At 36.5% G+C, this 16,850-nt stretch overlaps 2 long non-coding RNA genes across 2 annotated transcripts; both read left to right on the plus strand.

The window, feature by feature from the left end:
- Positions 1–7,024: 7,024 nt before the first annotated feature.
- LOC117340173 lies at positions 7,025–10,198 on the plus strand. The gene is made up of 3 exons (XR_004535382.1): positions 7,025–7,220; positions 8,156–8,275; positions 9,932–10,198. It is a non-coding gene; the product is annotated as an uncharacterized LOC117340173 (long non-coding RNA).
- A 2,575-nt stretch (positions 10,199–12,773) lies between these two features.
- Positions 12,774–13,875, plus strand: LOC117341554. Its single transcript, XR_004535664.1, has 2 exons — positions 12,774–13,183; positions 13,798–13,875. It is a non-coding gene; the product is annotated as an uncharacterized LOC117341554 (long non-coding RNA).
- The last annotated feature ends 2,975 nt before the right edge of the window (positions 13,876–16,850 follow it).

Consider the following 16,850-nt stretch of genomic DNA (forward strand, 5'->3'; position numbering starts at 1 on the left):
AGGCACTGACCTGCTTTTTCAATAATTACATTAGGGCAATAGAAATGGACATCTAGGATGAAATTTGATATGAAAAACATCATTGGATATCGGTCCCTCTCGTAGCCTTACTTTCACATTTAAACAAAATGGTCACCAATTCCTGGCCTCTGATTGGTCGAAATGTAGATAATGTTCAATTTCAATTAGATTTGATGTATGTGGGTATTAAGGGGACTACAAATTCAACTTGATGGGTTTTGTTGCCTTTACGAACAACAGTCTTTTTATTGGTCGAAACTTAGATATTGAGCGATTTTGACAAAACATGCTCACACAGAGTTATCGCCCCTTACTACACTTCATTCCATCTGTGACATCCTTCAGGTGTCACCCTCTAGTATTACAGTGCAGTGTAAGTATGGAATGAAGTGCAGTAAGGAGGCGATAACAGAGTTATCGTTCCTTACGGAACGGAATGTAGACACGGCTACTTTTGCCTACTTTGCCGCACATTACTGCGCTTTGGGTGCACTGAAAACGGCTCGATACATTTTGATGAAACTTTCTACACTTGTAAAACTCGACGTGATCTATGTCCTGGTATGTCCCGTATATCTGGGAAAAATCTAGTTATGGAGATATTTTGGGTCAAAGTGGCCAAAATCGACACTTTGACTGTTGGTTTCTGTTTAACTCGGTCTGGAGAGTTTAATATTAAATCTGACTTAATGACCCTCCAAATATAACAAGTAGAAGTAATTCTGAAGAAAACAGTATCTTTAGTTTTTCGATATCTGTCATAGAACGGCCACAATAGAGTTTTGAAAAAGGGTCGTATTTATCTGAAGTGTCATGGAATGTTCTAGAACATTCTAGAACACATTCCAGAGGCGAGTCTATTCCGGATGTGACGTCAGTGACGTCACCAAATTTGTTGTGGAAGCCTGTCTGATTGAACTGCTCGTTGAGGTGGAAATTTTATTGTTACTGCAAGTTATATCTTGCTATTTTTTAATATCAGAGGCGATGATCTAGGATGTGGATGTTTTATCACGATCATTGTATGTTGCATTTTACAAGCACGCTCACGAAAAATAAACCAAGCGTACAGAATGTCAAGCAAATTCCAGTAGCCTCGTAGGCCTACTGTGACGCTGACGGTAAGTAAACCTGTTTGTTGACGTTGATGTAAACAAATGACGGTTAATATGCACGAAGAATAGTTCCCGTTTATTTGATATTTGCTGTAGTGATATGCTTACTTTGTCTCCAAATTTAATTGATTTGATATTTCGATAGTCTGTGTATTTGTTTAGCCTCGCCAGTGATGCTTTTTTACGTCTAAAAATAACAACGGGAATCTCCAGATTGAGGTGACAAATTAAATATACACAGAACCATGTTCTCTCAGACACAGGCTATCTCGTGAACGAGCACACCTAAGACTACTACTTTGCAACTTCTCTGACATATGAATTACTTTGTGAAAAGAGAAATGAAATATAATTTTTGATTTTTACCGATCATATACTGACATAGACTTACTAGAGTCCCGCGGTGAAGGGATGCCTTGCTCGGGCACGTCTGTCTTGCTACCTATATATACTCACACGAGAAAGACTAGCATTATCGATGAACATTATAAAAATCACTACAAGCATATGTAGAACGCAGGCGACTTAAATACGACTAAGATTTAATTTAATTTTCGTAGAACTATTTAAATTGAACCATCTAACACTGCGGACTGGAAACTTCCTGCATGGAATATTCAATAACGTCAGCCTGTGTGACATTTTACAATTTGATAGACCAGTTCAAACTATTCAAATTATTTGCTTCACCTTACATTATCAAAAACTTTTTTTTTGCAATTAATTCATTTTTGAAATTTTTAATGAAATAGTATAGTACTGGTCTCTTGTATTTAAATGTTTACAACTTGAAATTGAAGTCTGTAACATGCCCTTGATTGAGACTGTGCATTTGGAGGTACACAACTCCTGTTATATATGCATTCCCTTGTGAAAAGAGAAATGAAATGAAAAAAAATTACCGATCACATACAGACAGTTACTATAGTCTCCACAGAGACTAGTTGCCTTACTCGGCACGTGTGTCTGGCTATGTATTTTACTCATACGACCTGAAATACTAGCATTCATGATTGTCGGTGCACAGGGGCATGTCTAGTCTTATATAAAAAAATCGCCAGGAATACATATATATAAAGACTAGATAGTGTAGAACTGTAGGTCTTCAGATACAAGTTAGGCTGTTGAGGTTCAACTTGTCGACTCCTTTGATATGTACTACAGTTCCTCCGGGGAAGGGAAGCATTTGCTATGCAGTGATGGATGTCTAAGTAATCGCAGGAGAAACATGTACTTAGATCGGATAAGATGTGTACAGATGAGACACATGTGCCTGCATACATTCGGTTTATTTACACAAAAGACTCCCACTTCATTGATAATTAGTTTTCATATTTCAAATTGAAAAAAGGGCCAATCACCAAGCACACGTGCATGCTGTAATTTGAGCTAAATCAGTCATGCAGGCCCTCATACCTCCTCCCCAACTGGGTTACCACAAGACTGAGGGGAATATTTTTTCCAGAAAACTTTGAAGACTACAATTTAATCACGACACATTTGATATTGTACTCCATGAATCAAACTTGTAACCGGTGAAATTGCATTGCCTAGCGTGTGCATAATCATTTTCACAAAATTGATGCTGATATGAAGATATACACTTTCGGGTCAAAAGTCTTTCTGCAAAATTGAATTTTTGATGTAATTTCTTTGTTCAATCACTTACCCTGCCTCTTTCAAATATACGGTGTTTAGCGTGATGATTGAGAAATACATCGAAATACACCGTGTCACATAACAATGCACAATACCACGTAGTCTATGCGAAAAGAAATGAAAATTAGGAACAAAATTGAATTACCCGTGGCACCGTTATCATTTATGCAAGTACCAAAATATCATCAAAAATGGTGATGCGAAAATTTATGAGGTAAATAACTTTTCAATTTTGATATAAACGGGTACTGTAACGTAAATAGATGGAATTATGAAAATGAACTTGAAACCAACAACTTTCAGCTCCAAAACTTTTGTTAAAATCAAATAAAAAAAAATAAAAAAAAATTGATGGCGTATTATGCAAAACTTCTATTTTTAAGCTTGAACCTAGTTACTGAAATGAACCTTATTTAAAAAAAAAAATAGTCGGGTAAATGACATCGCAGTACTACATTCAAATATAACCAATGAACTTCTTACATCATATATCAAACTAAATCACAGATTTGTCTACAACAATTAAAATACAAAATGAAAGACATTTGAATTATATAAAATTTAACTAAATCATAAATGTCACGTTACATGCTATATTAAAATTGAAACAAACAACTAGTTTAACCTATCAAAATCTACAACGTTTTATTGAACTGTCACCTTTACGTAACTGCACAGGGACTGTTAACAGATTGTGGTGTTTAGGACCACCCACGGCCGATATCCTGGTTTAATTTCTTAAGTTTCGTGGAACTTTCCAGAAAGTCTGATTTCCCTTTAGTCAAACATCAATATCGCATACCCCTCTAGGCTGCAATTGAGATGTATTCCTTTTGCGCATGCGCGTAATCTGCAGACTAGTACAAGGCGCCATTTCTACTTGTAACTACTGACGGTGAGTTGAGTGGAATTTTACTGCCTGTAGATTTGTGCATGTGAAATTAGAATTTTGATATTTTACGATGTACCAGTCGATGCTCTATACCATGACTTTTCCACTGCGATTATTTTTGTCGCTGATTACTATAGTTCGTGCATAGATAGACTATAAATATGAACACTGAACCCAGCGCTCGAAATTTCAGCCAATATGGCGATGGCGCGAAATACGTTTGTAGCTCGGCTAATGTTAGACACTAGATTGTATGCCGCTATTGATGTATGAAGACTTTAAAAGAACTGTCTCAAGAGTATTTAAAACATGTATTCCTGGGGTTTGCTGACCCTGATGCCGATTTCACTGCAGATGAAGCGGTAATTTGGGTACCCCCCTCTAGACTACAAATGAGATAGGTCTTCTTTCTAGTCGCTTATCCCTTTGCCACATGCAGGTTATAACACTTCAGCACTCTGTGCCAATAGTGCAAAGATACATTGTTGCAATGCAACATTATTGCGCTGACTGAAATATACATAAACCATCTCAATGGCATTTTTTGAGAAATTAAGCTTTGTTTTGATTAATTTTTCTAAACCTAATTTTGAAAGTGAAATAGTTGTTTTAGACATTTTTAGTAAGTTACAATTATGTTCAGAATTTCTTAAATTTTAATTCTGTGCTATTTTCTTTATAAAACCAACAACACATAACCACGAAATCAGCTGTATACAAACAGAACAGAAAAATTTCAAAATATTTTGACAATGTAATTTATAATTCATTGAATTCCTGTACATGAAATGATTCAACATTAACTCCCAAATGAAACAAACTGAATTTTCAAAGTTTTCACAAGAATATTTCAACAGTTCAGGCTTAAGCCTAGAATATTTTATATCCGATGTCGCGACGAAGGAATGTGTATCCGACCATTTTGGGTCAAATCTACCTTTGTTTTTCAAATGCCGGCGAGCATAGTTATTAGTGTGTCGAGCTATGGTGGAAACTGATTCTCATTGAAGAAAAGGTAGAAATAATCAATGGGACTTGCAGTATCGACATCTAAAGTTTCTGGAAGTACTGGCCCCGTTTCCCTAACAAAATCATTTACTGTGATCGGCGAAAAATCTCGGTCAACATTACCTAATGGCGGCGGTACAACTAGTCGCCGTTCGTCCTCATTTTCGGACTCGTTATCTGTTGACAGTTCATTTAGAACATCGTTAAGATCAACATCTGACTCAATGTATTCAGGTCCAAAGCCATCGAACTCTAAATTATCATCATCGTCGTCAAAAATGTCACGCAAAATCGTAGCCACAGCCGCCATCACGCCTCGTTGTTGTCACACTTTTCTACACTCATGACTCACACTTCGGGGCTTTATTAGGGGCTTTTGGGAAATGGACCCTGGGGTCTAATTGGGAAAAATTGATCGAAAAAACAGCTGTTTTGGGAAATTTGGACTAATGCCATTGTATCAACTAAACCCATCATTTCTTGTCTGCATATATATATAATATGGTAGCTATAGGGTTTATAAGTAATGTATAAGTATCATATAACTCTTTAATATAAATCTTTTTAAAGAGGAGGTCATTCTGCTCCAACTATTTTTAGGGTAGATATTTGAAGTAGGAGGGTGGTTTACAGAATACTTTGAAACTTTAATCAGAAAAAAAAGTTCAACTTTTACATATTGATTATTTTGTTTAATATTTAAAAAAAAAAAATCAACCTAACTTACCAACATTGTCTATGATTATTAAAATATTATTCTATGAATAGATTGGAAATCAATTATCAAGTGACAACTGGCCACCATTAAGTATATTTTTGGCCAAATGTGGAACCATTACAACATGTATTGTACAAAAAGTCAAAAATTCCTTTAGTTGGTTGTTCTGATAGATTGATTATTCAGACAGAACACAGGAAGTACAGTCAACCAATTGTGACATTAATCATTAGAGCAGTATTTGTCTGTCCTTCTTATGTTCTAAGTCGTATTAATTATCGGTTGCTCGTTTTTCTACTGCTGGATCTGCAGTTACCGGTATTTGCTGTGTATGGTCTTCAGTCGTGTCATCAGTTGCTCGCTTTCCACTGTTTCGTCCACTGTTTGTTTTTTAAAGAAACAACTTATCTTTTTATTGTCCTTTTCGTCAGATTTTCTTAATTTTTTAGCGTAATACTTGCTGTTGTGAGACATGGTGCGATGAAACTCGCGATCCATCAAACGCTTGTAAACACCTGTTGCCGAGATCGCATTACATAAAACGTCAAAATGACTATGAATTTGGAACGAGGGGTTCCGAGTGACACCCCCTTCGGATTAGACTACAGTACTGTAGTTCCACTCGTCATGTTTATTTTCTCGACACGCTCAACGCCGTAATCAGAAAGAATTTTTTGTTTCAACATAATTTATTTGTTCATACATTTGGATTGGGAATTTTCAAGTAGAAAATTGGGAAAAATCACACTTTTTTGTCATTGGGGATGGATCCGTTAAACGGACCCAAATAGATGGGTGATAAAGCCCTGCACTTTCTAGGTTAATTTATTCAAAAACTTTCGTATGAATGACGTGTACAAATCTGATTGGTCGATGCATTGATATCTTCTTAAAATAGTATCAGGGATTTCCAGATAGGTGTCGCTCTCAATCACGGGATTTTCCATGTCTAAGTTTACTGAACCGGCATGGCGTCGAGAGGCGCTTACATTGAGATAACGTAGAGGCGTCGAGAAGCGCTTACATGGAGATAATGCAGAGGCATCGAGAAGCGCTTACATGTGGCAAGGGGTAAAGGTGTCCAGAGGTGCTTACATGTGGCAAAGGGTTATCCTGTTCGAGCTTAGCTCGGTTATTTGGTTTGAATTTCGCTGTCACTGCCAGCAATTTTCACTTTTGAAATATCGATGTCGAAGTTCTAGATTATATGCATGTTACTTGACCGCTCAACCCAGCGTTCCAAACCCACCCTTCAGAATGACGATGACGCGAAAGGGTTTTGTAGATCTGGACCATTATATGGGTCCTCCTAAAGACATGAATGGACCTGAAAGGACCTGAATGGGTTTTAAAGGTGTTTATTGATTATAAATGTGTTATTTCTCGGTGTTTTATGCAATAATGGGTGTTATTACATGTCGAAACACCATTTTCATTTGAAAAAAACAAATTAGAATGATGTTTTTTAAAGCTCGATAAACGAGTCGCTAATCGAACGACAAACACAGTCGACCTGAATGGGATCGAGTGGACCTGAACGGGATTTTAGCTGTATTATAGCTAAGTTCCGTCATACCAGTAATTCTTTTTATTTTATTACAGATCTTGAGATTGAGTGAACAATTGTTCCAGACTATATACTATCAGCTGCATATTCTAAAACAGTACTGTACACGTGACCGTGTATGACAGAGTACTCTACCACAGCAGAGGAAACGTGGATCTAGTCCATATCTATCATCTGCATAAGTGGAGTCCAACTTGCGGCACAGAAATGGAGGACCATGTCAACGGAACCTCTTTTGAAGTGCAGTGTTCAATCTACATTTTTAATGTGTCCTTTTCTATTTAGTTGCTAACAAGTATATATAGAAATTCTGTGTGTCCCACGACAGTTATGTAATTACAGAACTCTACATACACTCTTGTAATACTTATCAGTGAAGTGAATGAGTTTATGAGAAATTGAGATGAATCTGAGGATTTGAATAATTAAGACTTCTAGCTATATAGTCAAAATTGCAAGTGAACATTGGTGAAATCTGTGTTCAGAACTTCAAATTTGAGTTGGCATTTCTTCAAATAAATTATGATAGTTCTTGATTGACACCAAATATTTGGCTACCCAACTTACTGCTGTAGATATTTTTTATATGCCTGTCAAATTCAATTTGATGGGCATCTTCAGGTATGGTGTCGTACGTCTGTCTGGAATTAACTTGTTTCTCAAGCGATTACATAATTCGACTGATATCTCTTGCATTCTTAACCTGGTAGCTACATTAATCACAATCATGATGCGCACAAAGTTATCTTTCCCTGGAAAAGAGTTTGGATTCAGTTTTTTTTTTTAAGTTTCAGATGTAGTTTCTATAAATTTACAACCCATTGAAGCACATTTAACAAAATCTCAGGTTTCACTCATATCAGATATCACCTAACCATGTGTTGAATATTTTATCTAATGAATTTATGCTAATTTCCGGTTACTGGATGAAATATTAAGGTAACTGACCATTTCAATGCCATTGATGAAAACAGATATTGATTTTCTCAGAATTTTCCTGCACACTTCAGTATTTTAGAAAGTTACAGAAAAGTGGTTTTGCACTTGCGTCACGATGGCAGGATCATTACATAATTGCCATTTAACAATATTTTCAACCAGGTGAGCATCTCGAAACCACCTCAATGTCTTTGTTTTAGTATATTTGTAATTATTTGTTTAATGTTTTAAAACAGAATACAGTTACAGTGCACATGAATGTAGATACAGCTGAAATAACAGGAGATGTTCATAGCAGATCAAGATCAAGAGGTAGACCAAAGAAACGCTCAGCACCACCAAAAAAGGCACGACGGGTGAGTGAAATTGACATGTCTTCCTTAATCAACACTTGAAGTGTGGCTATTTATATGAATGTCAAAACATGATGGATATTTCACAGTCCTGATACGTGTGACATACACTTCAGATTTATTAGTGAAAATCGGCTACCATACCCGACCATCCTAGCTGGCAGTTATATGGGACAATATTAGGGTTGAAATTCACAATCGATTATCAATTCAGGCCTTTTTACTGCTGTCAATGTTAACCAATTATTTCCATGCTTGGAACAGTTTAACTTTCATGTTGTAGAAGTAATACTACATTACTAAGAAAATTTGAAATATAATTTTTAACGTCAAGATGCCTTTAATTGGCACCTTCCATTATAGTTGTGGTGGGTAAATTTTGTAAGTCACCCTTTTGTAACAAATTCACTAGGGATTAGAAAAGTAATTTTCCTCGCCCCATGTTGATTTTTCACACAGGGTTTTTGTTGTTCACACAAGTTCTTTAAAAATCACACAAATTTTCAAAATTCACATAGGTTCACTGGAAATCACATAACATCGGCAGAGGTTAATCTAGACCATTTTTACTACCAAAATTTGGTAGTATTCCCCACTGATGGTGTTTTCTACTTTGAATTCCCTATCAAGAAAATATGCAATAAAACGGTGTAAAATTCTCAAAAAAACAGGGGAAATCACCCAAATTTTGATGAAATATGTAAGATTTATAGCAAATGATAGCTGTCAAATGTTAAAATATAAAGTAATAATTAATTTTTCTTTGTTTTCATGGTAAATACTCCAATTTGATTGGGGGAAAAATTCTTTTCATTCTTCTATAAAGAAATTCCGAGAATGGCGGGAAAAATGTGACGTCACAATACGACAATTGACGTTGCGTATTGATTTGAGAAAAAGAATCCCATTTAAAACCAGTAAAATTGTACATAAAACATGTTTTAAATTAGAAAATCATTTTCAAAAATTAATTATAAGCGTTGATGTCAATTATTTTTTAGTTTCATCGGGGTATGAAACAAACTTTGTTTGCAAACTTCTGTAAGAATCCGCTACGCAGATTCATACAGTTTGCAAACAAAATTTGTTTCATACCCCAACGAAACTAAAAAAAAATGACATCAATGCTTAATTATTCAAGACATTTCCCCTGAATTTTATAATGGGTACCGTAGTATTCCCCAAATCCTAGATTAGCCCCTGGTCGGTAAACATCACAGTGTGTCGGTAAAATTCACACAGATCATGGCATGGCTGTGTACCATGCAGGGATCGACACTAACGGTAGACCGGAGGACCGAGGCCCCTAAAAAACAATGTCGGTCTTCTCGATCCTATTTTTTGGAGGACCGACGGTCCTCTTAATCTCAGAACCATTTGTTATCCCGCGGATCACAAAATCCACCAAAAAAACCTGAAATCGTGTGCGAAATGTTCATGCTGAGTTTATTTCTTGACCACGACCGTCGTCGGTAGAACGATGACCTAAACAATCCTGTAGGAAGTATTTCCGGTTGAAGTCAGGTGCGTATTATCATTGCTGATAGCTGTTTAAAGTCTGAATCATTTGTACGTTTGTAATAAGGGCCCGTGCAAATCAGTACGTTTCAAGCGTTTGAGTAATTATTCAGAAATCGGAGACCCCAAGGGAATGTTCAGTTTTTCAGCAGACAGATGGGCATGAGGTCATCCCAGTTTCCCTTGATTTGCATGAGGACCAAGCTGAGCATGAGGGGGAGGAAGAGGTAGATGAGGAAGATCTTCAGGAAGGGACAACATTCACGCCAGATTCCCAGTCTGATGATGAGGATGAGGATCTCTCCAGGAGAGACCTTCTTGCTCTCCAGCAAAAGTCATAGAGACTTTTCATTGAAAACTTAAGAAACTAGTTGAATATGGAATAACAAACACAAAAACTGAAATGAGCATTGTTTTAGTTGTTTTTTTTTTTAAATTCTTTTCCTTTCAGAATATTTCCTCAAGCAATGATCAAGTATGATGGACCACCAAACATAATTTACTATGCAAACCATGTTAACTGCAAAAAATATCTTTAAAAATATCTCAAATACAAAAGCTCCAAAATACACCAAAAATGGCCTAGAATGCACCACAGAGCATCTAGAAAAAAAAAAATTCCGGGGGGGGGGGGGGGCATGCCCCCAAGACCCCCCTAGAAACTTACGGCTTGCGCCTTTGGCGCTCGCTGTTCGGGCTCCACAAAATTACATAGGGCCCCTTGAATATTTTTTTTAGGAGCCCTGCGGGCTCCTCTACCATTTCAGTTAGTGTCAAACCCTGCCATGCATGCATTCGGCAGATTTTCAACAGATTTGACATCACTATTAATTTTAATAAAGTACAAACAGAGGCATTGTAATTCAATATTTTCATGATTTCCATTTTTACCTGCTCATATTACCTAAAAATGATTATATAGTACCAGATAATGACTGATTTTTTGGCTTTTTTTCAAAGCAGTCTGTACCTTTTTTATTGGAAAATATTGTGGCATTTTCAGGATATCGGGAAAATGCAAGATTTAAAGTTTTACAGTTTTTTAGGTCACCAGTGAGTCAAGTGACCTATTCTAATTGCCTTTTGTACGTCGTGCGTCCGTAAACAATTTTCGTTTTTGACTTCTTCTCCAAATCCACTTAACCAAATTCAAGGAATTTGGCTAAAAGGGTCAAATTGACTGAAATTTCAAAAATCTTTTTCTTTACTCTCAGATATGATGAAATCAAACACTCTGCATAGATGGAAAGGTCTTGTGGTGCTTTACTGAAACTATGAATTTCATGACCCTGGGGTCACAAGTTTGCCCCTGGGGAGGGGGTAAATTTTAATATAGTTTAAATAGGGAAATTACATTTTTGACTATAATTTGTTAACATAATCAGCATGGGATGACAACTAAATGTTTATATATGCACATGTTGGTGCTGACTGACCCCTGGGGGGGGGCAAAATTGGTCATTTAAATTAACTGAAATATTTAATATTTCAAATCTCAGGTGACCGTTAAGGCCCATGGGCCTCTTGTATTAGGTGGTTATAATGTTCACACTACAGTAATATTTCAAAACCACATTGCAGGGAAGTTTTTTTTCTGTAAATTAATGTCCACATTACATTTCCACAATGACATTACAGGCAAACTTTGGTCACCACTGCGACAAAATCCGGCCCTGGGGTGGTATAAAGCAGTGTTTCTTGGTAGCGTGAGGCCGTACCCAGCACCCAAGTCACAGATTCTGTCTTTCGCTGATTTATTTTTAATACGTGGGTTTGCACTAAAACTTACAAGTCCAAATTATTGCTTCTCTGGAGATGACTACCCAAACAAAAATACTTGCTTGCAGTAAGCTTGCGGCAAGCTTGCGGCAAGCTTATTTTACTCTTCGCAAGCTATATGCAAGCTAGTAAGAAGCTTGCAGGCAGGCAGGTCCTAAAACTTAAGCTATCCGCAAGCTCGCAAGATCATGGTTGCAAGCTTGCGAGTCCTTCTGCAAGCTTGCGAGTACTTCTGCAAGCTTGCGAGTCCTTCTGCAAGCTTGCGAGTCCTTCTGCAAGCTTGCAAGTCCTTCTGCAAGCTCACAAGATCATGGTTGCAAGCTTGCGAGTCCTTCTGCAAGCTTGCGAGTTCATCTGCAAGCTTGCAAGCCCTTCTGCAAGCTTGCAAGTCATCCTGCAAGCTTGCAGGAGGGTTCTCTTTTTGCAAGCTTGCAAGCCTTCAGTCCTTTACAATATTCTGCATGTTGTGGACTTAGAAATTTTTCTACTCTGATATGTTACTTGTGAGATGTGAAAATCTTCTAAGTCACAGCAGCATGGATTTTCTATTTCAAAATCTGTAACTTTTAGTATTTCATATCAGATTATCTAAAGGTGAATGTGAGTTTCTTCAGAGTTAAAACACCTCTTTTTGAATCAAAATTGAATGATGATTTTAGTAATCAATCATTACTGTTTAAATTGCAATTCATGTTTGTAAAACTTCAATAATAATCATGACATTCATATCTTTTCAAATTTAGATATCCAACCAATTTATAATAATGCTTAAAGTATTGCTTCATTTATATATTTTACACATGTATTTATAAAATCCTCTTTATTAAAGTTATCAGTGAATATATTATGATATATTTTTGTTAGTATAATCAGTTGTTTCTAGGAGTGATATTCATTCTAAGGGTAACCTGCAAATTATGTGAATTGAATTTCCATCAGTGCAAATTTCAGCAAAATATATGTTGAAGCCTTATTATCAAAAACCTTTCCAACACCAATATGTGTAAACAAACAAAAGGAGAGCATATGTTATCAGTAGACTGGCCCAGCTTGACCAAGGTAATATGATACCAATTCAAGCTGATGAGTACAGGAAGTCCATGCCAGTCAGACTCCAGACACCATGGGGCCAACCCTGGGGTATAAGGTTCATTTCTAACTGCATGACTGTATTGTGACTTATTTGATGATTTATTTCAGTAATAAATACATAAAATGAAACAATATTGTAAAAGTAACTTCAATGCAATTTTATAGTATTTTAAAAAGCATCTGTTGAACTCACAAATCTTCATTTTTATTAAGTCTGTATGAATGAAAAACCTTTCCTGTGCCCCAACTTAAGATTGACCAATGTAAAACAAGGTCCCCACTTTGAATTGAGTTTCCTGTGGCTGCATGTGGACATTTTGCATCTCTGTGAATCAGTATAAATTGTCCTATCAATCACTTCTGGAAATAGAATCAACTTCTGTCATTCTGGACATGGTAAGGACATGTGCAACCTATCTACATCTGCATGTTGAAAGTTCTGTAAATAAGTTACATAAACAAACAGAAGATGGACTCAGTGAAGTGATCCAGATGAAGATTTCCAAGGGTCAACAATAAATGGTGAGTGGTGAGATTTATGATAACATACAGATAATGTTTCAAGTGATATAAGAATAATTTAATGATCTAAAATAAACATTATTCGATAATCTTTGGAAATTTGGGGTGAAAAAAAACAACAGAGCTATAACACTAGCACATCTAACAAAAACAAAAACTTCTTGTATATTTTATCTTTTACAACAGAAAAGCCTAGGAAAGTTGAACATTATATATGAGAAATGTGTATTTTTACATTCATTTCTTGTGTTTTAGATATGTTGCAATTATTGCACAAAAATAGTTTTAAGACAAACTGACAATAAAACCTGTATATAAAGCTAACCAAGCTTCTGTTTATAAGACAGCACTTCTAGATCTAGGCATCATACAAAATTTTACTCTATGGATAGTCAACTTGTGATATATATGCCTAAACTTGGAAGGTCACATATTTGATTCTCTATCATGAAATATCTAGAGTGGTCACATTAGAAAAATTGTAATTAAGCCAGATTTAGTTGTTGACATTTAAAGATGTCTTCAAATATCTAATATAGTTGTTTTGGCTTACAAAGAATAACATCAATTGATCAATATTCTATGTAATATTGCTTTGTTTTATTTTTTTGTAGCACAAATGCAAAAAGATACAGTGAGCTCTGAAGTGGACGGAAATGACAGGAAGAGTTAAAAGATATTGTAACTGTACTGAAAAAAGAACTGGTATTATCAACATATGATGAATATTCTACCGAATGCCAACAAAAACAATAAGCCATTATTGCAGTGACAACAGAGATTAACAATGATAAGAAAAACATTCATGAACTAGAAATTAAATAACCTTTGAGGTATTGTTATGTAAGTGAATATGGAATAAAATATAGATGTTTGTATATAAAGTTCGTATCTATAAGGTGTTTTATTGTAACAGCATGCCGTACTGCTCTGAATGATAGAAATACAGACTTTTACATTAATTTGATGTTTTTGCTTTATTTTTGCTGCATTAAATTTATTTTTACCTCAGAGCTAGACTATTTAGCTTGCGGCAAGCTTGCATAAAGTGGCTTACCGCAAGCTTGCAGAAACTACCTCGCCGCAAGCTTGCATAAACAAGCTCGTCGCAAGCTTGCAGAAACAAGCTCGCCCCAAGCTTGCAGAAACTAGCTCGCCGCAAGCTTGCAGAAACAAGCTCGCCGCAAGCTTGCAGAAACTAGCTCGCCGCAAGCTTGCAGAAACAAGCTCGCCGCAAGCTTGCAGAAACTAGCTCGCCGCAAGCTTGCCGCGAGGTTTCAAATACTAGCTTGCTGCAAGGTTCCAATTCCTAGCTCGCAGATTAAGCTTGCGGCAAGCTTGCAATAATAGTGAATCGCAAGCTTGCCATTTCTGTTTGGGTAAGAATACAAGACTCAAGCCAACAGTACAAGTTTAACAATGTATTATACAACTGAGAAAATCACAACATGGGTTTAAATTTCAGATACAATAACAAATGGAATATCTCATTTACATACATATACCTTCCACACCATGCTCATCCTAATATCCCAGGAGAATATTTAACCCTGAGTAATCTGGTCACCAAAAGATAACCTCAGAAATGCATATTACATCAATATATTTCATTTCAAATACAAATGTAACAACATTTTGACAGTGAGAAACTAATAAAGTGTAATACTTAAGAAATATGACTTGTTATACTTGACTAATGAAAGGGAGACAACCCATCTATGAAATTGCTAAACTATCACAATTACTAACTAACATAGTTCTAATAACCTAATCTGAAACATTACTAGACAGTGGGAATAAAAACCACTCAAAGAGGCTAATAGCCACACTCTTAAAACATTTGAGTGTCTAAATACTAACTGCTAAAGGTACTAGATATTAAGAGAACAACTAATAGGACAACTCAAAGAGGCTAAGAGTCGCACTCTTGAAACATTTGAGTATCCGACCTAACCTACTATAGATAGTTAAGACAATACGAACTAGTAGACCACTCAAAGAGGCTAACAGCTGCACTCTTGAAACGTTTGAGTGTCTGACCTAACCTACTAGAGATTTATATTAATATAAGAACTCATCGAGGCTAAGAGCCGTACTCTTAAAACTTGAGTATCTTACTAAACCTACTGAAACTATAATATAACCTATGAGACAACTCAAAGAGGCTAACAGCTGCACTCTTGAAACGTTTGAGTGTCTGACCTAACCTAACCTACTAAGCTTACACGAACTTTGCTGTTGGCGCAAAGATACGCTCTGGTACCGATGAAACAGAGATGCTGAAGCAGCTGTGCTCACCCCTATTTATAACCTTCGGGCCTCGGGCGAGGCCAGGCCGCCAGCTGATTGGCTGAGAGCCTCGGTCTGTCCATCTCACACCCGAGCCCCTACGCGAAGGAACTATAATAGAGTTCCTTCTAAACGCTATAAAATACACATAATAAATCATTGACATTGAACGGAATCCGATATAAAAATGATCCCTTATCATAAACCTATTATTTAATAACACAAATAACTCTTAATAACATTTACAAGGCTTTTCTGACTAAATATGACGTCACGCCGACTCCATTGTGACACTAGACTAGTTGAAAGCGCCATGCAGGCGAAGAGGCGTGCCGCGACCAACTACAGCGAACAACATATCAGTCCGACAGTGGAATCGGCAATATATCTTACGAATGTGCAACCCAAAGGTTCGTACATGCATCTGTTTACCTAAGATATTCTTATAAACAGGCGAATAACAACAATTTGTCTGCTCGTCAATATTCAAAGATCGAGACGTGATGCACTCGTACATTAATTTTCCAACTCTCATACTTTGACCAAATTACAGTGAATATAACAATCCCTTATGTAACCAATAATCTCAGCATTTACAATCCAATATGAATATATTAAAACAGCCACGACACTCCCGTGCTGTTATTTAATTACAAATACCTCAAAACCGCATTGTAAACAAAACTGGGTCATCTCGACCCGATCACCTTATCGAGTCGGTGCCCACAGAAACCACCGGCAACAGGCCTATTCTGTTACAATATCCAAAGCCAAGCTTTGCGGCTCCTTTATGAAATTTTTGTTTATAGAGATCCACAAGCTATCCTTTTTCTTTGTTATCAAGGTCTTCATCTAATTCTCATCACTGCATCCAAGTTTCCTTGACGAGGTCTGTTTTTCTTCATAGTCGGAATGATTGCTAACGAGCAAATCTTTCACTCTCGATTGTGTCATTTGAATAAGACTCAGTAAAAACGATGTCGGAGTCAGCGTGATATTCTTTTGGGAAAACTTACCAAACAGATTGGTGATCTTGGTCATTACTCTATCTTTTTTTGTTAGTTGCTTTACATAGTATTTGCTGTTATTCAACATGATGACTGACCTTGAACTTCTGTTTCAATCGAAACACCTCATGTACTCAGCTGAATGTTGCTTTCGTTCAAGCGCACTAATTATCTTGGACACACATAAATGCTTGAACATAGAATGAAAAGAACGGAAACAGTGCTCGGACAGTAAAACAGGCAATTAAAACAGTGCTCGGACAGTTAAACAGCTGATTAACAGTTATGTAACAGCAGATTATCAGAAACTTAGAAATATGCATCCCCATGAATGGTTATCAATTGGGGAATTTTCTCATCAGTTTTGGGTA

This window comes from Pecten maximus, chromosome 13, assembly GCF_902652985.1.
Source record: "Pecten maximus chromosome 13, xPecMax1.1, whole genome shotgun sequence".
NCBI lineage: Eukaryota > Metazoa > Mollusca > Bivalvia > Pectinida > Pectinidae > Pecten > Pecten maximus.